The sequence below is a fragment of the Ambystoma mexicanum genome, chromosome 5q (genome assembly GCF_040938575.1).
Source record: "Ambystoma mexicanum isolate Mex_15411 chromosome 5q, UKY_AmexF1_1, whole genome shotgun sequence".
NCBI classification, from domain to species: Eukaryota; Metazoa; Chordata; class Amphibia; order Caudata; family Ambystomatidae; genus Ambystoma; species Ambystoma mexicanum.
Genome location: NC_090933.1, coordinates 723,980,004 through 724,004,408, shown reverse-complemented (window position 1 = coordinate 724,004,408; position 24,405 = coordinate 723,980,004).

The following is a 24,405-nucleotide window of genomic DNA, read 5'->3' as shown; positions in this document are numbered from 1 at the left end:
GTATAGATCGTGGATGATCTCCCGGTCTCTTTGCAATTGGTCTGCGTCTGTTCTTGAACTATATCTTCGTTTGAGTTTACATTTGTTTTGTATTTCCGAGACTTGGATTTCTCTTCTAATACCATCACTCGTGCTTCTCTTTTCTCGTCTTTTAATTCTTTCTATCACACCCCTCGCCCATCTGCCCGTGGAAGAGATGTTCGAATTTTGTATCGATCTTCTTCCACACTTTTTCCAATGATCCTGTCCCTGTCTGTTTTTTTCTTTATTTGAATTCTCTCATTTCCTTCTCTGAACCTCATCCTTTGTCCTCCTTGCTGGTCTACTGTCCTGCGGGCCCTGTTGAGTCTTTTTGTGAAGACATTGACAATCTGCTTTCTCTTATTCTTCCTTCTAATACTCCACTCATTCTCTTGGGTGATTTTAATCTTCACTTGTCTTCTGTTCACTTAAATCTCAATTTCTTGCTATTCTTGATTCTTATTTCCTTGGCCTACTCCCCCCTCACGTGTCTGGATCTTCTTTAGAACTTATCTTTACTTCCCATCTCTCTGTCAAATCTGTTTCTTCTCTCCCACTTAACTTTCTGACCACTATCTTCTTTCTTTCACGATTTTCCCCTCCTTTTTACCATTGCATTCTCTTTCTTCATCTTCATACCTCCGGCATGATTTACATGCTTTTAATATGCCTGTATTTGTTTCTTCCTGTACTAGTGCTTTCCCTTCTCATTCCTCATTTGCATCTCTCTCTCTCTGCCGAGGATGTTGCTTCTTCCTCCTTGGACTCTTGTAATCCAATTACGACCTTTTACCCTTCATGCCATGGCTTAGTTTTCACCTTCGCACTATGCAGCATTTCTTACTTTGCCTTGAAAGACGCTGGCACAAGTCTAGGTCAGAGCCTTACTTATCTGTCATATTCCTCTTATCATGTACTCTGATAAGGTCTTACTCTCTGCCAACCATTCCTGTTTTTTGATCTTTTCCAGACTCTGATTATTTCAAACTCTTTCTCGTCGTCTTTCTCCTCCCTCTCCTCACTATTCGCATAATTCTACATGGTCAGCTTCAGGCTTACCTTTCTACTAAGGTGACATCTCTTCCAGCGGCCACTGTATCTTCAAAATTTCCTTCTTCTAGCACTGCTTTTGTGAGGCTGCACAATGTTATTTCTTCTTTCTAATGAGGAGACTTCTATGTTGTTAAGTCACACTCCTCCTACTGCTTCTCCTTCTGATCCTATTCCTTCATCTCTTATTCCGAATGTATATCCTTCTCTTGTGTCCCATCTTAGGTCTCTTTTTAATATCGGTCTTTCCACTTCAATTTTTCCTTCTATTTTCAAGCATGCAACTATTCTCCCAATTCTATAGAAACCTTCTCTGGATCCTTTTCTTCCTTCTAACTTTCATCCTATTTCTCTTCTGCCTTATCTTTCTAAACTACTTCAACATGCTCTCAAATTCCTACCTTTTCTATCTGATAATTCTATTCGTCCTTGTTTTCAGTTGGATTTCCGGCCTCGTCATTCTTCAGAAACTGCTCTTGTTTCTGTCTGTGATTCTTTGTTTTCTGCTCGTTATTGTAAACATTCATCTCTTCTTATTCTCTTGGACTTAGCTGCTGCTGACACTGTGGATCATTGTCTTCTTCTGTCCGCTCTCTTCTTTTGGTTTCTCTGGCTCTGTCCTATCCTGGTTTAAATCTTTCTTATCTCAGCTGACATTTTCTGTGTCTTAGGCTGGTTCTTTTTCTGATATACTCCCTCTTTCCCACAGCGTTTCGCAAGGTTCTGTCATTGGTCCTTTTCTTTTTTCTGTTACACTTGGCTATCCTATCACTTTTAAGCAGATGACACTCATTCTATCCTTTTCTTCTTTTACCTCTGCTATTCATGATGCATTGTCATCTTGTCCTTTAGCCATCAACTCTTGGATGTCTGATCATGTCCTGCTCTTAAACTCCACGAAAACTGAGGTTCTTTTCTGCTAACACGATTTCCCCCCTCCTTCTCCCTCATTTATTTTGTTTCCTCAGTCTCAGCTTTCCATTTCTCCTGCCCGCAATTTGGGGCTCTACCTTGATTCTGATCTCACATTCACTTGCCATATTTCTATCTCCTCTCAAGCCTATTGTTTTCTTCTGTATAATATTCGGAAGGCTCAGGTTTTGCTTTTAATGAGACCAAACGTTTGATCTCTGCACTTAATTTTTCTGGACTTTTTTATTGTTACTCTTGTCTTTTTTTACCTTCCTATCTATCGACTTGCCCCTCTTAAGTCTGTCTTCAGTGCTTCTATTAGTCTTCTCTTTGTTGTGGCTCCTTGTGACTCTATTGCTTCTTCTCTTGCTACTCTTGGCTGGTTCTCGTTTCATTCTCAACTTACATTTTAATTTTCTTTGTTTTGTTTTGAAATCACTTTATGGTCTTGCTCCTGTTCATCTTTCCTCTCTGGTTGCTTTTTATTGGCCTACTCGCTCTCTTCGTTCTCAATTTCTTCTTTCTGTTCCACGCCCACCTTGCGCTCAATCACGCTTTTGTTCTTTTATGCTGTTAGCTCCTCTTCATTGGAATACTCTCTCCCCTCTCTTTGTTCCATTACTCTTTATTGCCAATTTCATCTCTTTAAAAACCTACCTTCTTTATTCTGACGTATGATTTTATAACGGTTGCTCATTTTTCTTTTCATTTTCATCTATTGTACTGATCTGGTTCGATGTACAGTGCTTTTGTTTAAGGTGCTTTTTAAATGGCAAATACAAAAAATACAATCCATCTCGGGCCAAGGTACAGGCACGTGTGAGAACCACAAGTTCAGTGACCTGTGCAGATCTGGCCATGGCTAATCAATATGCTTCTGAGATGGCATGGGGGGGTACATAACAGAATAACCAGAGACAAATTCCCCAGTTTCGGGGACACGGATACACGATCCATCCACAAAAAGAATCGGATTGGTCTTCAACAGGGGGACATCTGACAAATCAACATGGGGAACATACGCGTCCCTATAACAGTTTGACAATCATACAGTTCCCGTCCTGCAGGTTTGGCAGCAAAGAAGCAGCATTCAGGACTGAACATCAGTTCAGGGTTACATTCGAGCACAGAAGTAAGCAACGTTTCATATCCGGTGAGACGAGAATTGTACACATGCTGTGTCTTCCCTTTAAGCAGTAATGACAACACATCACTGGGAACTGCAATCATGACAGGGTGACCTTGCACTAGTGAGTCAGTCTTTTCTATCAACAGAGTGGCAGCAGTGATGACTCGCAGACAAGCTTGTCACTGTGTAACTGAGCCAACACACCTTGAGCAAAACCGTTGCCTTCGTCGATGTCAATAACAAAGGGCTTACTACAATCCAGCAACCTGGAGACATTGCAAGTGCTTGCTTAATGGTCAAATCATGCATGAGGTTTTGAAGGGGCTTAACTATGGTAACATGTCTCGGGACCCATTGTCTACACTAACTGGCCATCCCGAGCAACCCTCTCATCTGCTTTCTGGTCTGTATCTTGGGGACTTTAAGGATCACTGTAATCTGATCTTGCGATGTCTTTCCCCAGCTGAAATCTCATGGCCAAGGTATGCACATGGGGCAGACGCAACTTTAATTGGCCTTTTAGATGCCTTGTGACCCTTTTCAACAAGTGCTGTCAACAGAATGAGAGGGTCTTCCTCACGTGCTTCCAGGTAGGGGGAGGCTAGGAGCAGATCGTCTAATTACTACACCATCGTCGACCCTCCTGGGAACCGAACTGAGTCAAGATCTCTTTTAAATTTGGGAGAAGAAGGTAGAGCTCTCTATGTGAGATACATATATCTACGTATCTCATTTCTTCTCCATGGAAGACGCACTTACCGTTTGGACCTGCACCCCATGCAATTCCCTGGCACTGACCCTTCTGGCCACCCCTTAGTACTCGCCTAGCCCCTTTACCCCCCCCCACCCCACCCCGCCACACCCACCGTTCACTTGCACTCCTCTCTACCCTGCACTTCCCTTCCCACCCTAGCACTTTGCATTTGTGTGACTGCACCACCTCAAACCCCTCCTTCACACTTCTTGTTACTGCACTTGCACGGTCCTAATGTCACAAGGCCTAGTAGGACTGTTATTGTTCCCTTTCTCCCTTCTCCCCCCGCATCCCCTTTTTGTCTTGTGATTCCTTGAAACACCATTTCTTGTACAGGAGCCTTACAAATATCCAATAAAATGTATACTGTGTGGCTTTATGGGTAAATGCAAACAGATACTAGTTGTCAGGATGTATAGGGATGCAGAAAAATGCTGAACACAGATCAACAACAGTAAAATACTTGACTGATAAGGGAATGCATGACAGGATGGTAGCCGGGTTAGGTACAACGGGAAAAAACGGTAGCACGGCTGTATCAACTGCGCGCAGGTCCTGAATGAATCGATAAACCACTTTAACAGGCTTCTTTGTGGGCACAATCAGAATATTGAAGAGATGACTTGGCACAATAATACCTTCTTGGAGCAGGCATTCTATTACAGGGCAAATGCCTTTGTCATCCTGTCTGGAAATAGGATACTGAGGAACACATGGCAGGGGATTGGCAGGATTTAGAGTAATTTTGACTGGATCGGCATTGACCATGTAACCAGCATCTTCTGCATGGGTTGGCCATAATTTGACTGGGACTGTCACGAACGGCGAGTGTCAGCCCAGTCTCCAGGGTTCGAAAGAGTCATTTCCTGTAATACTGCCTGCACCTCGCGCTCCCTGTGAGCGTGAATGTCCAGGTATAAACCATCAGGAGAACAGTAAATAGTGCAACTTAACTTGCACAATAAATCTAATCTAAACAAATTCACAGGAGAACTGGGACTCCGGAAGAATGCGTGTTGGTAAGAAAGCTTTAGCAATTTCATCAAAAATCATAATTTGTGGAAACTCAGAGGCTGTTAATGTGGGGTGTGATGCTTCTGTGTCAACCAAACAGAAAATATTTTGATCAGCATTAACACAATCATGGGGCAGTGGAATCAATCCGTATGAGTGGTACAACAGGTTAGTAGACCCCTTTGCAATCGTAACCATCAGTCTGGAGTGGTGTCACTGGAGGCTGCCACCTAGTCATTCCGCTTGGCATGGTTGACTGTTCGCCTCGACCGTCAAAAGCAAGCCGATGTGGACACTTGGTTTTCCAGTGTCCAAACTCTTTGCAGTAATTACACTGATCACTGTACGTGTTTGTGTAATACCGCTCAGCAGTTTGCCCTTGTTCATGTCATTGGGGTGCTTCTCTCCCTCTTCCTCACCCTTATGGTGTGGGGCGAAACCCTCCCCTTCCCTGTTAAGGTTCTAAACTCTGTATCTGCAATACCATAAGTTTGACTTCAGTTGTTTCTTTCTGTCTTTCAACCTTTTCATGGAAGGGCTGTGCATCGAATAAAACCTCTACCAAACCCTTTACTTCCCACCATATTAGCACTTCGTTAATTCCCTCCAATACCTTACGATGCAGCTTGAGGCACTGTAGAGGCTGCGTCCAAGATCCCAGAGTATTGTTCAAAACATCATTTTAGATGCTCAAGATATGCTGCAGGATTTCCACGCTTGGCTTGCTTGCATGCATTCATTTTAGACCAATCAGTCTTTCGAGGGCACATTTCAGTGATAGTTTTTACCAGCCTATCGGTAAATGTTTTCAGGTACCTGGAGGCAGCAGGTTCTTCAGCTGGCCAGTTGGCACACACTTTTTAGTAGGGTAAATGTATCTGTGGGCAGCACTGCTCACAACAATGCGTCAAATCAACACACGTGGGGTGATTGAAATCTATTATAACATTAAGCTCCTCTTGAATATTAACGGGATCCTCTTGTATCTTTGGGAATCTCTGAACAATATTGAACACATCACTGGCGCTCCAGGGAGAATGTGCAGTATCTAAGGTATTGCCTCCCCAGGGAGCTGTCTGAGCGGGAATGCACCAGTACTGGTATTTGGCTGTATAATTTGAGAACCCATCAAACGTGGCTGAGAAAGGCGATAAAAGCTTGGAAATCTGGGCTTGCATTTCAGGGGTGAACGGGGCGACCATGGGATTTATTGGGGATGGACTGATGATAGGTTGGCAGCTACCTGCAGGTTAGAGTACTATGTTTTCAAGCATTTAACTTGTTCCTGGAGCTTTTTTTGGGTGTCTTTCAGTGCCCAGATCTTGGACTTGGTCTGTCTCATACTAGCTTCACTGTACCAGTGTGGATAACTGTCCCATTTCCGTTTGGTGTACGCATGCACCTTTCTTTTCTAACACCTTACGTTGGTTGGTTTGTTATCTTATCAAAGTCAAATGTGCCTTCCTGGGGGGGAGGTGTCTAGGTGACTCACTCTGTGTATATTCGTGCCATTTATCCAGGTACTTGTATGCTTTGGGCGACTAGTGAGTAAACATGAAGTGTGCGGGACTTCCTTTAGTAGTGTGCGGGACTTCCTTTAGTAGAAAGCGGTACTTGGCTAGAATGACCTTTACCCATTCTCACAGAGGTAAGACAAGGTATGACTTATTACGGACCCAGGTCCGTTCCTAACTCTGTCTGCATGAGGATGATATTGTCTCGTGGTTGACGGGGTTGGTACGGCTCAAAGCTGACCATTATGCAACGTCTATCCAGAGTCTCCGGTATCACCACTTGGCCTCCATTCCTCTACCTGTACAGAAATTTCAGTAACACTTGCAGGTGCCCCATTATGCTACCCACAATGCAGAGCGGTAATTCAGCTTGTTTCAAAGACTTGGGTTGGTGAGAGTCAAAGACAAGACACATAGTAAAAGCAAAACCTGTTACAGCTCCCATACTAGGTTAGAGGAGAGAAATATAAAGAAGTGTTGCAACTGAGTTTACACGTTTTTAGTGTTTCAAATATCGAGGTATGGTATGGGTTTAGACAGGACAACAATGGGGCTCTCATCCAAAATATTTTTTTCACACTTAAACAGAACATATCCATCTAGTCCCTGATCCATTCTACACTACTCTGACCGGTGCAGTGGTCTCAAGTCCTCTTAAGGCAGTTGGGAGCATGGATGTGCTACTTTTACTTTTTCTTATTCTGATAAACCGTTCTGTATGCAGGGTAACTTCCCCCCTGTATCCTTGGATATTCACAACAGTTTTCAGATTTCAGAATTCTTTAATGAGAGACAAACATTTACCCCAACCCCTTTCAAACAATACTATGCAAAACATAATACACTGATGCAATTACCTGTGTTCACCAACCCACGATTTTTGCTTGGCTCTTGTTCTGCATCTGCTCTGTCCACCTTCCATGTGTTTCTGGGCGCTCTGGCCAGCTCACTCCTATGATTCCTTTTTTTTTAATACCTTATTTTTGGATTTTCAACAAAAACATAAACATACGAGGAGTCATATCCCACCCGCCGCCCACCCAACATAATACTCTGCTCCTCAGCAATGCATGAGACACTTGCACACCCGTCCACACAAAAGTGTTAATCGGCTGTTGTAATCAAATAATGTACATACAGATCCCAAACCTCCAGCGGTTGGGCATGTAGTGGCCAAGTTCTAATGAAAGCAGTCTCTACTTTATGGCAGTATGCAACATCCATTAACCACCCCTGTAGACTGGGACGGTGGCCCCTTCCCCAGGCCATGGGCACCCTCCTCCAAGCTCTCGCAAGCAGCAGGCCCACCAGTCGCCTCATTTCCTTTTGCAAGGGCCTTGTACATCCCAAAGCACCATCACAGGGTCTGGCTCCAATTATTACCAATTGATCAAGGAGGCTTTCTCCAGTACCCCTGTCCAGAAGGTGGAGACCTGCCGACATTCCCAGGCCAAATGGAGAAACCCTGCTGGGGCAAAGCCACACCTGTCACAGGCGGCTGGTGCAGAAGGGAAATGCCTGTGGAGCCTGGCCCGGGGTGTGATGGACCTGATGTAGGAAGTTGAAGTGTATTAGCCTGAATTAGTAATTTAATGACACGTTCTGGGTTTGTCCCAACACATATGTCCAATCCTTGTCCACTACGGTCTTGCCCAAGGCCCTCTCCCACCGTCTTTTTGGCACCTCCCACTTCCACGGCATGTCTCACATAATGCTACTATATATCCGCAAGACCAAGCACCCCTCTCCCCGAGATTGGACCACCCCCTGCAATAGCGCCCACGTGGAGGGTTGTGTGGGAAAAGAGGGAAATAGTGCTTTGAGCGCGTGCCGTTCTCGAAAATAGATATATATTTTATTTATATGGCTCTCATGCACAAGTGTTTCAGAGCGTGACAAGGCAGGGGAGGGAAACAAGGGAGGACAAAACAACGATCTTACTAGGCCCAGTAACATTGAGAACGTGCAAGGGAGAAGGGAAGGGGGAAAGTGCAAAGGGAGGGCAAGTGCTGAACATGTGATCAAAACAAAAAGTAGTGCAGCCCACAGGTGGTAAGTGCGAGAATAAGGTGCAGACAACGGGTGTCAAATAAGTGCAAGAAAAGGGACTGTAGGTTTGCAGATACAGACCCAAGTGCAAGGGTTGCTAGGAGGCAGTGCAAGTGTGCTGTAGGGTAGGCATGGAATCTGGCCCTGAAATCGGAGGGTAGCCAGGTGCCGAAACCCCCCCCCCACCCCCCCGCTCCTCACCTGCTGAACAGAGAGAAACTCACCATTGACAAAAAGATCCCCAAAGGGGACAATGCAATGCTTGTCTGCCCACTGAAGATAGATCCGCTCACCCGTTGGAGCCAGCCCGGCCACGTGTCGTACCGGGAGGAGGGGCGAATACAGATTAGAGACTTTCAGCTTCCCTGCAATCTTTTTCCAAACTACACAGGTAATCTTCACAATGTTCAGAGTATTAGGCGATATTCGGGGCACCCTGAGGATCGACGCACGCAACCGGTCTGGGGCGGCAAGCGCTCTCTCCACCTGTACATGTGGCATACCAGTGCCTGAGAAAGTGTGCTTGATCTGCCCAGTAGTACCGTTCTGGGTCTGGTAGAGCTAAACCTCCCCTTGCCAATCGTTGTGTTAATGTGATGTACGCCACCCTTGCAGGTTTCCTCACCCAAAGCAGATCAAGGATGAGCCCTCCCAGCCGCAGGAAGAAACCACCAGACGACAACAGGGGAACGTTAAGGAAAAGGTACAGAAATTTAGGGAGCACAATCATTTTCATGATGGAGATGCAGCCTAGTAGTGTGAGTGGGAGTGTCTGCCATCTTGCCACCGCCTCCTGGAGCTTCCCAGTTGTCCTCCCATAATTGTCAGGAACAGGTCATCCCAACTGCAAGACACCTGCACCCCCCAAGTACCGGACCCCAGAAGATTCCCACCTGAGGTCAAACTGATCCTCAAACCTCCCTGTCTCCCCCGTAAGGGGGAACACCACGGTTTTATTGTGGTTGATCCTCAGACACGAGAATTCTCCAAACCTCAGCACCTCCCGCATTACGGGGCTCATTTTGTTCACCAGGTCATCTATAAAAAGGGCCACATCGTTTTTGGATCTCGCCCGCCCGACCACGATACTCGCTAATGGGTTGACCTATAATAGGGAGACCAGCTTAATAAAATGGGTACCGAGCCCTAGTTTTTGGAGTACTGTGAATAAAAAGGGCCATTCAATGGAGACAAAGGCCTTTTCGGCGTCTAGAAACACAGCCGCATGTTATGTTTGCTCAAGCGCTACAAAGACTCCAAAAAAAGGCATGGTATTCCTCCTGGGGATAAACCCAGCCTGGTCTGCCACGCCCAAGCCGGCATCAGGAGGAGCAACCAGTTAACGAGTACTTTAGCGACTAACTTGTTATCCACATTAATTGGGGAAATTGCCCAGTATGAGGCACAGTCCTCGGCCGGTCTCCCCTTTTTATGTAAAAGCACAATGTTTGCCTCACATAGCGAGGGGGGTTTGTGGAGGGGGGGGAATGGGGAGTGTCCCGACAGCAAGTGATTCCTCATACACCTTATAAAATTCACCTGTTAGACCGTTGGGCTTTGGGGACTTAGATCCCGGGAGCTCCTTGATTACCTCCAGGATCTCTTCCAATGAGACCTCCCGAACAGCTCCACCTTCTCTAAATAATGTTGCAGGCTGCCCGGGTCCTGCGAGTACCTGGATCCTTACAGGTGCTTATAGAATGTGCAAAACTCTGCAGCTATACCCTCCTCTGTATGTAGGGGCTCACCCTGGGGATCTCTAAATGCACTCCACCTGCGGAGATCGCTTGTCAGCCGCTAACAACTGGGCAAACAAGGCCCCTGGTTTCTGCCCCTCCCCTTCTTGGCGTATCCAATGGCCTCGACCCAAAAAATAAAACTCCCCTCGGCTTTTCTCCTAAACCCGTCGAGCTCCTTACGTAGCTTTGCCAGGGTCCTGGGGTCCGCCGTGGATGTATATTCAGTGTCCAATTATTTGAGCTGGGCCTCACCCACCGCCATGTTCCTTCTAATACCCCAGAGAATCCCATTTTCCTTGGCCATACACACCCCTCTGACGTAACACTTTAAGGCATTCCCAACGTACACCTGACGAGGAGACAGAGCCCTCATTGTGATCAAAATAGTACTGGATCTCATCCCGCAATTCCTGGCAGAACACCAGGTCCTGCAGCGCCAAGAGTCCCCCTCCCTACACACACTCCAGAAGCACAGGTGAGTGATCTGACACAATTCAAGGGAGAATCCGGCTATCGCCCCACGTGAGCTTCCTCTCATGGGACATCATTAAGTAGTCCAGCCTAGAGCTGGTCCCGTGAACCCAGGAGTGGAAGGTGTAATCCTGTTCATCCCTGTGCTGACATCGCCACCCCATCCACAAGATTATACATTCTGAATATTTCCTGCACCTGCAAACTCGCCTTGGACACAGGACCCTGGCCCGCCCAGGATCTATCCTTCAGAGGGCTCATCAACGTATTTAGATCCCTACTGCACACGATGGTGACGCCAGCTGCACCATCACCCAGTCGAATGCATTAGCGTTGTCCACATTTGGGCCATACGAGTTCACCAATGTCACCAACACTCCCTCCACACCACATACCAGCAGGGCTTTCCCCTCATCGTCTCTCGCCATCGAGACCAAGCAAACCTTGATCCCAATGCCTATCACAATGGCTACCCCCTTTGCGTAAGAAGAATAGGAGGAAATATACTGGCGATACCCCCAATGGGCACCCCATTTGTGTTCGGAGGAGGAAGTAAGATGAGTCTCTTGGATAAAAGCCAATTCCACCTGATATCTTCTAAGGTACTGTGCAACCTTTCTGATCTTGGTGGGGCTGTTCCCCTCCCTAATGTTCCATGTTCCTACCTGAAATGCCATCTTCTTCATCAACACCCAATTCTCACGGACAACCTCTTTCATCCCATCATCTCGCCACCCGTGAGCAGGGGCCGGCCTCCGAATAAGGGAAATGAAAGTAAGACACCAGGTTGAGAATCGGACTCCTGACAAACAGAACAAAATCAACAACCCACACCTCCTCCCCCCCCAACCAACCCCTGCAGCCCTCTCCCTCCCCATATCCCACATGCAACCCGCCACCCCCACAGGCAACCCTGAACCTGCCTGAAATATCCCACCCACATCCACAAACCATAACTAGTACTGTGCTCGGGGCGTTCGAGCCCAACCAAGCCTTTGTCGGCTCCGCCACCCGTAAGTAAACATATTTTCCGGCAGCCTGGCCTAGCAAATAGAGAGGTCAGTGGCACATAGACAATTATTCAACCGTTTAGCAATTCTCTCTGCGGGCCATCTGCCAAGAGACCTGGCCTCTGGGGTCCTCCCGGCCCCATTCCAGGGTCTTGATTCATCAGGGCGGGGACGCCCACCAATCTCGTCCAAGAAGGAGATTGCCGCCTCCAGGGACATAAAGAATTGTGTATTCCCTTTGTGCTGGATACAGAGCTTCACTGGGAACATGGAATATGGACCACTGCAGTCTCTGATGCACTGTTTAACCCCCGCAAAGGACCTTCTTGAAAAATGTACCGCCGCTGAAAAATTTGGATAAATCTGAACATTGTCACTGACATATTGAAGAACCCCTTTCTGCCTAGCCAAATAAAGGATCGTGTCCCAGTCCCTGTAATTCAGGAGGCGAGCAATGATGGGACACAGGGCCTCTCGACCACAAATAGGGGGGAAAGCTCAGACCCTCCAAAGCCCTCCCTGCACAGAGTTTCGACAAATTCCTCAATTTTAATCTTCCCTTGACGTTCTCTGATGCCAACCAAACGAATGTTTCTGCGGGCCATTCCCTCCAGGTCTTCATTCTTGGCAGCCACCAACTTGAGCTGCAACTCAAGGGTCGACACCCTTGCCGCAAGAAACGCTGATCCATCCTCCAGGCCAGATACCCTGTGTTCCACTTCATGTAGGTGGTTACTGTGCTTCTCCAGCTGATGTAACATATCGACCTTGGAAGAAAGCAAGTCCAACTTGGAGTCCAGCCCCCCAATGCCCGCCTTAAGGTCCAGCAATATCTACCTGATGTCCCTCTCTGGCACCGGGGCGGCTCCCCCAGCCAGCGACTCCCTGGCCCAGACACCTCTGCCTGTTGCTGAGATCTAGGGGTCCTGCAAGAGGGCCCCCCCCTCAAAGGTGAGCTTCCTCTATGTAGTATCAGTTTTTCCCATGCCCAGAGCAGTCCACCCCAGGGGGGCACCCCTCACCAGGGAAGAAGAAAGGGGGCGCAGGGCTCCTCGCAGCCAGCAGGCGACGACGGTAGGGAGGGGTAATCTCAATCCAGGCCCCCCCTTCTCCATGATATTGTTGTGGACCCTGCCCCTCAGCAGCCCCTGTCTCCAGGCCCAAGGGCCAGTAGCTTCCTTCAGCGCCTCACTATGCCCCAAGCTGCTCTGGACCACCGTCTCTCAAGGTGAGTCAGCCAGTGCGGGAGCCCACCGCCACAAGAATGAATGGTAGCTGCACAGCCCAAACCGCCCCCCCCACCACTCTCCAATGTACTGGCGGCCTTGTACTCAAAGGTCTCAGAGCCACTAGGGCCCATTGCCAGCAGCCCCAGAGCAGTCCTCCGTTGGGGCGAAGGGTTGGCCCTTGCCCGCCATCTCACCAGGATCTCCTTCAGGTGCTCGGGCAAGACAGCAGCCCGCCGGGGCACACAACCCGTCACAACGGAGCACCAAGGATGTGAGGCCCTGGTTGAGTGCAGCCCCTCTAGACTGCCACGGTGCTGGAAGGGGACTCCAAACTGCCTCTGCCCTGGGGCTCAAACAGCACTGCACTCCAACCTCATCTCCTGTCTCCTCAATGGGACGCCCCCTCTGGGCCACCTCACTCCCACAGACCCAGCCGGGTCTCCCCAGCACACCGACTGCCCCCGGTGAAAGTGGGGGCCAGATTGCTCACCACGCCTGGTGGGGTATTGCCCTCTCCACTGTTGACCGTTCTCCGAGGGGGCCGGCCGTGGGGTCCACACCACCAGCGGCCCGCCAAGAGCCGTGGCCAGCACCCGGGGCTGGTCCCACCGGGATCCTCAGGATCTGGAATTGGCAAAGCTCGGGGGTGGGGGCAGGCACACTCCGCTCCCCACTCCCTGCAGCTGAATGTGCTGGGCTGCTTTGAAGCAGGGATTTTGCAGGATTAATTTGAGCCGACACACTGGGCTCAGTGAGAGACCGCCATCTTGGCCGGGCTCTCTAGCGCCACCCCCAGCTCACTCCTATGATATCATCTCTCCTGTGCCCACAGTGATCATTGGGAGGTGTGCCCTTTGAGCCTGAAACACCCTTACATATGCCAAAAGAGAAACTTGTCAGAAGCAAGAGATGTGAAGGTGAGCATAGCTACACACTAGGTGGAGAGCCTTCTTTGCAAGGACATGCACAGTAAAGCCTAAAGCCTCAACTCGCATAGGCAAGAAACAGTGGTTTAAACATGGCAGTTTGCAGTGCCTCCTCAATATTATGATGTAACAGTATACTAGGGGAGTACATAAGTCATTTCATAGTCTTCCCCCCGCCCACCCTGCTTTACCCCCAATACTCAATGGGGATAACCTCATCATGGACTCTTCGATAGGCAATTTGCCGAAAGACTTTTTGATCTTTCATTCGTGTTGCAGTGATTAAATCCTCCCATCTAGTAATTGACTTTTTTTGATTCACCAATTCTTTGTATTCTTTTTCCAATAGTGGGTACATGCTTCTGATCAGAAGGATTGACTGATTTTGGTGTAGATACCAGTTCAAGCTTTTTATTTCTACATTCCTGGTTATACCAACCAGTTCTACCTTTGTGCTTTCTCTTATCCGGCATAATATTGGAGGGTTTCGTCAGGTGATCATTTAAAGGAATGGTTCGGTCAGAAAATATTATTGGCCAAACAGATGGCCAATAATAAAACAAATACCGAAAATACATATTTTTTTAATTCCCTATGCAAAGTTTGGAGCAAATGAAGCTCAAACTACAAGCACTAGGGGGCATCCATTTTGTGAATTCAGGCAGCCTCCTCGGCTCTGCCTTTGCAGCACTAAACAAGCCGCAAAATCCCCCTACTGGGAGCTTTTGCTTACTGCAGCCTAAGCAGAGCTGAGGAGGCTGCCTTCACTTTCATTTTACGTTTTCTGTGCTCCCCAATCCCAGGGAAGCGCAGAAAACGTAAAATGAAGGCAAAAAGCCGAGGCGCACCAATTAAAAATATAACGTTGTATTTGTGATTGCCGTGGTTGGAAAACTACAGCAATCACAAATACAACAACGTTGTTATTCTGAATGCTGCAGCTTTCGCTGGCAGTCTCCTGGGCTCCCCCAACCCTGAGGGAGTCCAGGAGACTCTCAGCGAAAGCTGCAGCATTCAGAATAACGTTTTTGGATTTGTAAATACTGCTTGGAGGAGCGCGAGAAACTTGGGAAAAAAAACGGCAGCGTTTTTGAAACACAACAACGTTGTATTTATGTTTGCGGTAGCTTCAGGGCTCCAAGCTTTCCTGCCTGTAGTCTCTGGTCCCCGTCCTTCGAGTCTGGCACCAATGAAGCAAAAGCCACCCAGTGGTAGCTTTTGTTTACTACAGCTGGCTGGCTTTTGCTTCATTAGTGCCGCAAACGCAAGCACAGGCGGCATCCATTTCACAAAATGGATGCCCCCTAGTGCTTGCAATTTTAAAGTTTGAGCTTCATTTGTTCGAAACGTTGCATAGGGACTTAAAAAAATATGTATTTTAGGTATTTGTTTTATTATTGGCCATCTTTTTGGCCAATAATATTTCTGAACATACTATTCCTTTTAATTATTCCGATACCTTTTCGTTCAGTTTCCGAAGCATCCTGTTTGCAGACACATTTGCAAAAGCTATCTCTAGACCAGGAAGTATGACTAGATTTGTGACATAGTGGTTTCAAGATCAATTGCATCCCATTTTAATCTTTTCCAGTTATTAGAACATGAAAGAACAGAATTACCAGGGAGAAGAGTTCTCTGGGACAAAAATGTTGAGAGTATTGGTGAGCGGAAAGTGTTCACTTTCGGATCTGAGTAACACTTTTTTATGTCCTGGGCGATTTCCCAATGCAATATGTCTAAAAGGATCTAATGAATGTTTCTCTTGATATTACCCTTATGGTAAGTAGCTGCGGGTGGCACATTGCCAGTGACAAGTCCATTGCACACCATCACACTGATTGTAAATAAAATATGTGCAGTTTCCAGAGCATGTTTATATTGCTGCGATTGTTTAGTCAACTATAGGCTGGGAATATCCCACATTTGATTCTCCTCTTCCAGGAATTTTATTGATTCGTGCTGTGGCTCATATTTCAAGCTGAAGTCGCCCAGAATCAGAACAATACCCTGGCTCTTATCCCAGAGCTCCCATTCAGCCAGTGCAGTTTCAAGATTGTGTAGTGTCTGAACGGCATTCTTGCCATAAGGATGGTTATAGATGTTAGCCAAAAATACACTATTGACTAGGTAGTTGAATTGTGAGGCAGAGTAGATCTGCACATTTGTGGGCAAGAACTTTAACCTGTGCATTTAGTGCAGTTTTCATCCATATGATCAACCCCGCACTTGGACGCCCCCTGGCAACCTTCGGTTACATTGCATGGTTTTTTAAATTTGTGAACCCCTTCATAAGTCTACAGGCCCCGTTCTCCTGAAAACACTTACTGTATAAAGTGATACCATTTGACCAGTCTGTGGCATCAGTGTTTTTTTTTAAGAGACAAGCAATGTTCCAACAAAGTATTGTGATTAATCTAATGGAGTCATCATGGAGTCCCCGGTGGGAATATGCTCCCATCTGGCCAGGGGAAGGCAGCCGCTACCTGATCCTGACCCTGTGGGCAGTTAAGAGGGAGGATCACATGGGAGGAGACCATTACCAGGGAGATGTTATGACTTCATTGGATGAAACACAATATCCCCTCCCTTTTCCATGTGGAAGACCCTGACACCCAACTGTCATCGAACAGTTCTCCCCCCTGTAGAGGAAATCAAGGAACCTTTTCTTTACACTATTCTAATCAGGTCTCCACCTTTCGGCTCCAGCATCCACAACTCGCACATCACCTTCTGTTTCTAATATGCCTGTATAGGAAACCCTAGAGAAAAACCTTTTGAGAGTTGAAAGTCCAATGACATCCATGGACTCCAACTCCCATAATTACTCTGGTACTGAGATGATGAGGAGGATGAGGAGGAAAAGGAGGAGGAGAAGGAGGAGGAGGAGGGAGTTTGTGCAAAGTGACAGATGCTCGAAGTACAACATGCAGGCTAGTTTCTCCAAGACTTCAGTGCACAGGACATTTAAAGATGGAAACCGCCCTGACAAGTCGAGCAGTGCAGGAGAAGACGGTGAACTCCAGGCGAAGGCTCGCTAATGGGAGGCACACACAGAAGGTTACCCGGACAGAAGGGAGGATGCCGCATTTGAGCGGGAAAGGCTGAGGGAAACGCTTGGAGCCAATCGGGAGCTCCTGGTTGGTGGGCTGCTCAAGGACGCAGCGATCTCCAGTCTGAGCCGAGAAGGAAAGCCGGCATGTGATCGCATAGCCGCAGAGTGCTGGAAAGACCTCTGCTGACTCCAGAGTGGAAAGCGGATGAAGCAGCCATTCCACAGAGGCGTGAAAAGGAACCTGCGAGTCTACCCAAAGCAGCTGGGGACCCCGGTGCATTTTGACAAGTACGCCAGCAAGTGTTTGAAAGATATGAGATTGCTAATGCTAAACAAAGCAGAAGGTTGTTTGAATCCAGTCAAGTACAAATTCAACACTCAATACGAAGGTTGTTGGAATGCAATCAAGGCAAAGTACACATTCAGCACCCAACAAGAAGAATGATTAGATGCAGACAAAACACAGTACAAAGGCAAACCCCAATCCAGTACAGATGCATGAGATGCCAGGGTGGGGGAGAAGTTTGAGCAAGTCTTACCATAAGCATAAAAGAACTCTGCTTTTCAATGGCTAAAATCTTTCCTCACTATCCAAACAAAGAACTTGCAGCCATTTACTTCGAACACCAAAAGCACTTCCTGTGGCATACCACAAGGGTCTAGCCTCTCCCCACTCCAGCATTTACATGGCCCCCTTATTGAAAATCACTCGATAACCACGAACTGACCACAGATGATACCCAACTCATTGTCAACCTAAGACCCAAACACCCCCCTCAACAAATGCCTTACAGACATGTACATCTGGATGACCACCAACAACCTCAAGCTAAACCTGACCAAAACAGAAATAATGTTCTCTCCTCCAGAGGATAACGCAACAGACACACAACTGAACTGGCCACCAGTCATGTGGGGAACCCAACCGGAAGAATCTGCTGTGCTAAAATATCTGGGAATACTCATGGATAACGGACTCTTGCTAGAATCACAAGTCAAAGCTATAGCAAATAAATGCTGCTACCTCCTGCGATTTAATTATAGGGATCGACTACACAAGCAGCCTCAACCTTGGAATGCCAGAACAGCTCACTAAAAAATTCCAATGCATCCAAAATACTGCAGCAAAGATACTCCTGAGACTAAACAGAAGATACCACATCGCACCAGCCCTGAGAAGCCTACACTGGCTCCCAGTAAAAACGCGCATTACCTTTAAAGCCCTCTGCATCAGCCAGAAATCAGTATACGGACAAGGAGCTGAATTCCTTCAAACCAAGATCAACCACTACCTTCCAGGAAGAAACGTAAAATGAAGCAACTTTAAGGGGGTCTTGTGAATAGGTATTTTCTGGTCTGAGTTTAAGGGAATTAGATTTTAGATGCTTTAAGTGGTTCCACTTGTCACCTTTTTTGAGCGCATTTGTCACTTGTGGTTTGTGAAGAAATATCAGATACAGGATTTGGCACCCGTTTCGTGTAGTGATTATTGATGTTGGTGAGTTAAGAAGACCAAACCAAAACCTAATTTTCCTTAAATGTCGGCAGACATAAAGAAACTGTTCTTTTGCCATAACTGCCATTGAAAAACCAGGCACAGTAAAAAAAAATAATTCTTGCCACTGTGTATTAAGTATAGTACCCTACCTTTTTGCTTCAGAAAGAATCAGATGAGTATGTTGATGTCTGCGTAAGTGTATTATGAAACGGTGGTGGATATCCATTAAAGTGGAGGCTCTAGGCTTTTTCCTATGGGTTCTTTGAATTTAAAGGGGGGTATCAAAAGCGATTCCCAGAGGTTTAGGTATGCAGTGAGTCATTTGTATTTATTTAGGTACTCCTAAAAACAGCAAACAGTCATTGCAGCAATCCAGAACCAGGTGCCAGACATAAGAGAGCCAGGTCGTATGCAATCGACCAGTGGTTTATGAGGAGTAAATGGTTCACAAACCGTGGATTGGACAGAACACATGGCAAACGGTAGCCTGAGGGGGGATGGTGTTTCAGAATGAGGTTTTGTACAGGTTTCCACCTCGGATGAAGAAAAATACTAAGACTGTATGTCATTTGTGAGAAACCTGGGGGTATTCTCCCATGTAAACCCTGAGATTCCTCTATTCGGGGTGGCCAGGGGTGGGCCAGCACTTTTGGAATCTAACCCTGGGGGTGGACAAGCAAGGGAGGATCACCTAGGTAGAGGAACCCGGGGGAACAAACATGGAAAACCCTCAGGCGAGATGCAGTATTCTGCTAGAATAGGGGATGAGGAAGATATCCCTGAAGCCTTTATAGGATATTCAGGTCTATATTTCTCTGATCGGAAAAGGAAGCCTAATGATAGTAGGGTGGCAAAAGTGTGGAAATATAGAGGCCAGAGGGAACAGAAACTTTTTAGCATTGACGCTGACTTATTTCCCCATAACTCAGATCGCAGGACTTGTTGCCAACCCCAATCCATCCATTCTGTGTTACCAGCAGTAAAGGATAACCTGGGAAAAGGGGAATTATCTAGGGTATACTAAAACACTTTCAATCACCCTATTAGCCCTCGCCATTCTCAGTCTTGTACCGGTCCCCCTTCCCATTTCCAAAATATACTGAGACGAGGAAGAGGTGTCCGGGAGTAAGAATGATTAAGAAAGATTACCTATCATAAAAGCCACTATAGTACTGTGAGGAGGAAGATGAATGGAGAGGCCTACTACACTACCTACATGTCCCTTTAATTAGGTCAGGCAGAGTCAGGCACTTGACAGCAACTATGCACACCTGCCTCTTATTAAACACTGACCAACGTATAAACAATGGAGTTTTACCAGAGATGCAGAGTGAGCTGTGGATGCTGAACAAACCGTGGAAGCTGCAGCAGGAAGACCCTGAGGGGTCCGGAGGAGTGTGGGATGCTAAGACGGTGTGCTGTTAGGGTTGTAGCGTGGCGAGGGAGCCGTGTCTCCAAAGAGCCGGACTGGGGTGTATACAGTCCTGTGGTCTATGGCCAGACAGATGCTCATTCTCCTGGGAGGGGTCCAGATCCCAGAGTTGTCTGAGGGGCAGGCGCTGACACCCTGAACTTAGTGTTGAAGCTGGTGAGCCCTCCCGATCACAGCGCATCAACCAGTGAGTTTCTGTATGCTGAGGAACCTGGTACACGTGTGATGCTGAAGCATGAGGTTGAAAGGAAAGCAGTTCAAGTGTGCGATAGGCCGGATGAAAAGAATGTAAAGAAAGAAAAGTGTGCAACAGGCACGGAAAGAAAGGACAGATAGAAAAGTGTGTGAATGGCGCGAGGAGAAGGAAAACAAAGTAAAGCTTGCAAGTGGCTCGAAGGGAAAAGCAACAAAGAAATCAAAGAGTGCAAGTGGCACAAAAGGAAAGGACAGAAATAAAAGCATGTGAGCGGCACGTAGAATAAAAGGACAACAGTAAGAATGACACAGAAAGCTATAAGAAAGAAAGTGTGCACGAAGGAAAAGCTTGAAACAAGAGGGTGCTAGAAATGCAAGAAGAAAGCAGAAGACCTGTGGGCTAAAGGTAACCCTAAGACAAAGAGAGGAAGAAAGAAAGATGGAAGAAAGAAGAGAAGGGGGTTACGTAGCAGAGTGGTTGCGCATAGGGGCAAGCAACGCTATGTGTTCTCAAGTCTCTGTTACAGACCCCGTGTTGAAAGGAGGAGACAAACCGTGCCACTTGAGAGGTGGGCCAAAAGGTGAAGTTGGTAGCAAAATCTCCAAAGTGTTGTAAAAGACTGTTTGAGCTTCAGGGAGAGAATTGTTTTAAGAGTGAATTATGGAAAGCTGAACTTTTCTGTTTGGTGAACTTTGTGGTAAATCTTCAACCAGATGGGCTCAAGTTTGGGGAAGGAAACCCCAACAGGCCCGAAGGAGACTGTGAGCTAAACCTTTGAAACCAGAGATCAGTGGGCATTTGTAAATTATAGAACCAAAGGGGCTCAAGCCTGGGGAAGGGAACCCTGAGAGGCCCAAAAGGAACTGTAAGATGTGAGAAGCTTAGGAAAGGAGAAATACCAAGAGAACGTAGGAACTTTTATGAACCTGTTTGGTTTAAAACCGAGGACAGTGCCTTGAAGAGTCTAAGGCACATTTTGTGTTGACCTGGGAACTTTTGTGAACTGATTTGATTTGAAGCTACAAGAACCTTGCTGGAGAGATTCCAAGGGCACCTTTTTGTTAAATTGTTTTTGAACTGGCAAAGCTGAACCTGACGATCAGGCCACTTGAATCCAGCCTTATTTTATACTTTTTTTTGGAAGACTGCTTTCTTTTGAGAAAACCCTGCACAACATTTGCTCTGAGAGGGAGGCTAAGAATAAGTTTGACACAGACAGACTTTTGTTTTGGGATTTACAGACCTCGACTATCCATAGAAACATCAGTTAAGGTGCCCAAGCTAGAGATAGGGCAAGATGGGCATTGCACAACCTGAAGTATTTTAAATGAAGATTTTCAAACTGTGTCTTTGTCTGGCTTGATACCATGCCTGCCACACACATTGCTTACAAGATTGGGAAACTTCAATGAAAATGGTACCCGCCAAACAAAGTATGGATGTTTCTCCTCTCAGTGGGATTGGATTCCTTTTCCTGTGAAATCTCCCCCTCTGTCTCTCTGTCCCAATGTATCTACTATGGGGTGTGGGCATGTCGGCCCTTGTGGCTCAGATGCAAGTGTGCCAGTTTGTAAAGTTCAGAAAGGTGTTGGCTCACTCGCTCTGGCGTTTCAAGGTGACTCAAACACCCTTCTTGTTGGTCTGGACTAGTTGTACTTCAATTACCCCTTGACTCACCTAATGGTAATGTGTTCAGAGCGCTCTGCTCAGTGGGGGTAGACGGCAAGGAAAGCTAGTGAGGGATTTCTGAAGTCTATCTCCTGGTTTCTCTTTCCCAACCTTTTACTACTTTGAACAGAGTTTCTGACCCAAGCTTGTGCCACATCTCACTGTCTTGTCATGCTTGCTTAGTGTTGGTCCTCTCTCCTCCTGATGTTCGTGTCTCGGCTTCCCTTTCTCCTCCTGGTCTTATTCCCACAGTCACCTCTGTACCAGGTTTATTACCACTGCCATCTTATCCTGGTGGGGTTCTCTCTTCAGCCTCATTGCTGCCTTTCTCTCTCCCTGATACCTCCTTTGTATCACTACCAGTCTCTCATGGTGCCACCCCCTCCCTCTCACCCCCTCCTCCTTTACCCCAGGGCCTACCACGTAATTTGGTGAGGGCTATGATTGGCTGTCTTCTTTGTGTGAACCTGTGCCTGCTGTGGCCTCAAGGGTCTTGCCCAAGTATAAACTTGGCCTGTAAGGCAGTTTGGGGTTTTAATCTGTTTGCCCTGATCCCCCGCCACTCTCAGTTGCTGCCTGTGTTGAGGTCTGCAATATTTCCATTGTGTTATTTCAAACCTCTATAATTACTGGGTAAGCTCTTCAACTACCTTGTTCTACTGAACATACAGAAAAGTAACAGCAATGTATCCCCAGCGGGAGAGTCTAAGGCTGGGGAACAATGCAGCTGAACCTCTTCTTCCAGTGCTGAACATTTGTATTCCGGGAGTTGCGAACATGCAACATTTTGGCCACAGTTCCACAGAGATCACCATGATTCTCGCCAACACCCGGGAAGAGTCCTTTGATGTAGCAATGAAAGTTGTAACCGTATCTAAACACTCAATGTAGGGAAACCCTTTTTCTTGAAGAGAAAGCTTCCATTTCCAATGTTGTAGACTTGGGTCTACTCAGGGAGAGCTTATGCTCCCTATGTTAAGGAGAGGGTGTGATAGTTATCCCGCAGTGTCCCCCAATGTGTTGCATTAGGGGGAAAGCTGTAGGGTCTGGAAGCTGTAGCATGCCCTAAAGGGCCAATGGAGTGGGGTAGGTCTGGCTTGAGGTGTGGCACTGTGATGGTACCACAGTGGGGTGACCAGGGACTCCTCGCCATTCCAGCCAGGTGCATTCCATGCAACTATCACCCGTAGACAACAAGTTCTCCGAGTCATCGGCTTGCCGGTCCCCTGAATCAGGATGGGATGTTCATTAGAGTTGTTATTTACAGAGATGTACGAACACTGGAACCAGCTAGACAGGAAGGGTTTGTAATCTGAGAATAGAGGGTGCTCCTTCAAGGCAGAGGAGGTGGTACTGGTAGAGGTAGGAAGTTCCAGTTGAGCAGGGCAAGTAGGAGAGAAAGAGGGAGAAGGCACATGGTGGTTAGGGACAGTGAGACCAGGGAGGTTGGTAGAGCAGAGGATGGGAGGAGGAAAGTAACAGGAAGTACTATTAACTAGGTACTGTTGAAAGGTCATGCATAGATTTGTAGACAAGCAGTTGGAATTTGGAGGGGTCTGATTTTCATGGAAAACCGGTTGGTATGAAGGCAGTTTTTGGAGCTGGGAGGGAATGGGGAAATGTATAGAGAGTACACGTGGTGAAGAGGAGTATGTTTCCAATGGGGGAGTATCAACAGATGTAGAGGCCCATGAGGAGACTGGCACAGTAGTCGAAGTGACTGAGAATCAGGGTCACCATAAGGGTTTTGGCAAAGTTGTGAGGAGGGGAGGATTTTTCTACTCTTCGAGGTTGATCCTGGCCACAGTTGAGATGATGGTAATAAAGTGATGAAGGATAAGGTCACTATTACAAAGGACCCCTTGGTTGCGCTTCTATGCGGAGGAAGAGAACAAGTTGGGTCTAAATGCGATGAGTGAAGGAAGGAGGGAGTGTGTTGAAGGAAGGGATGTGAATTGCTTTGGTCTTCAAGGAGCTGAGCATCAAGCAGTGAAGTGGAATCCAGTGATGAATTGAGAGAAGCATGCAGAAATGTGTGTGGAAATATCAGGAGTAAGCGTATAGAAGATGATTTGATTGTTGCCTGTAAATAGGTGATAAGAGGAGGGGTGAAGGGTGAACATATAATTGGCAGGGACAAAGCCTTGCTGGATGCCAACAGGGAGATTGTTACACTATAAGTTCTGAGGTGGCCATGTTCTACAATATGGGGAAGGATCGATCCTAGAGGTATAAGGCAACACATTTCAAAGCAGTGACCTAAATTCAAAAATCTGCAAGTCTAAAGACGAGGCGAGTGGTCCACAGTGTCAAGGGTGGCAGAGCTGTCAAGGAGAATTAGGGACAAGGGTAGTTTGTTTTAGTAGAGTGATGGCTACAGGATCCAGGTTGGAAAAGGTCACAACTCCATTAATCTGTAGGTAGACAGAAATTTTATTAAAGACAAGAAGTTCAGGATTTTAGGGTAATCGGGGCGGAGACACACAGATCGATAGTCGGCAGGATTGTTTGAGTCAGCCATGGGATTCTAAAGTATTGGTAGAGAAGTTGCTACCACCAGCATTCCAGAAAGATTCCAAGGAAAAGAGAAGTTGAAGAGCTAGTGGCAAGCGAGGAGCAAGTTCCTTGACTGTCTGTGGATAGAGAGGGCAAAGGAGGGGTTGACAGTTTTCAGTTTGCGTAGTGAAAGGGAGGCAAGCTGTAGAGGAGGTGGGAGTTGGTGAAATCCAGTAAGATAGCTC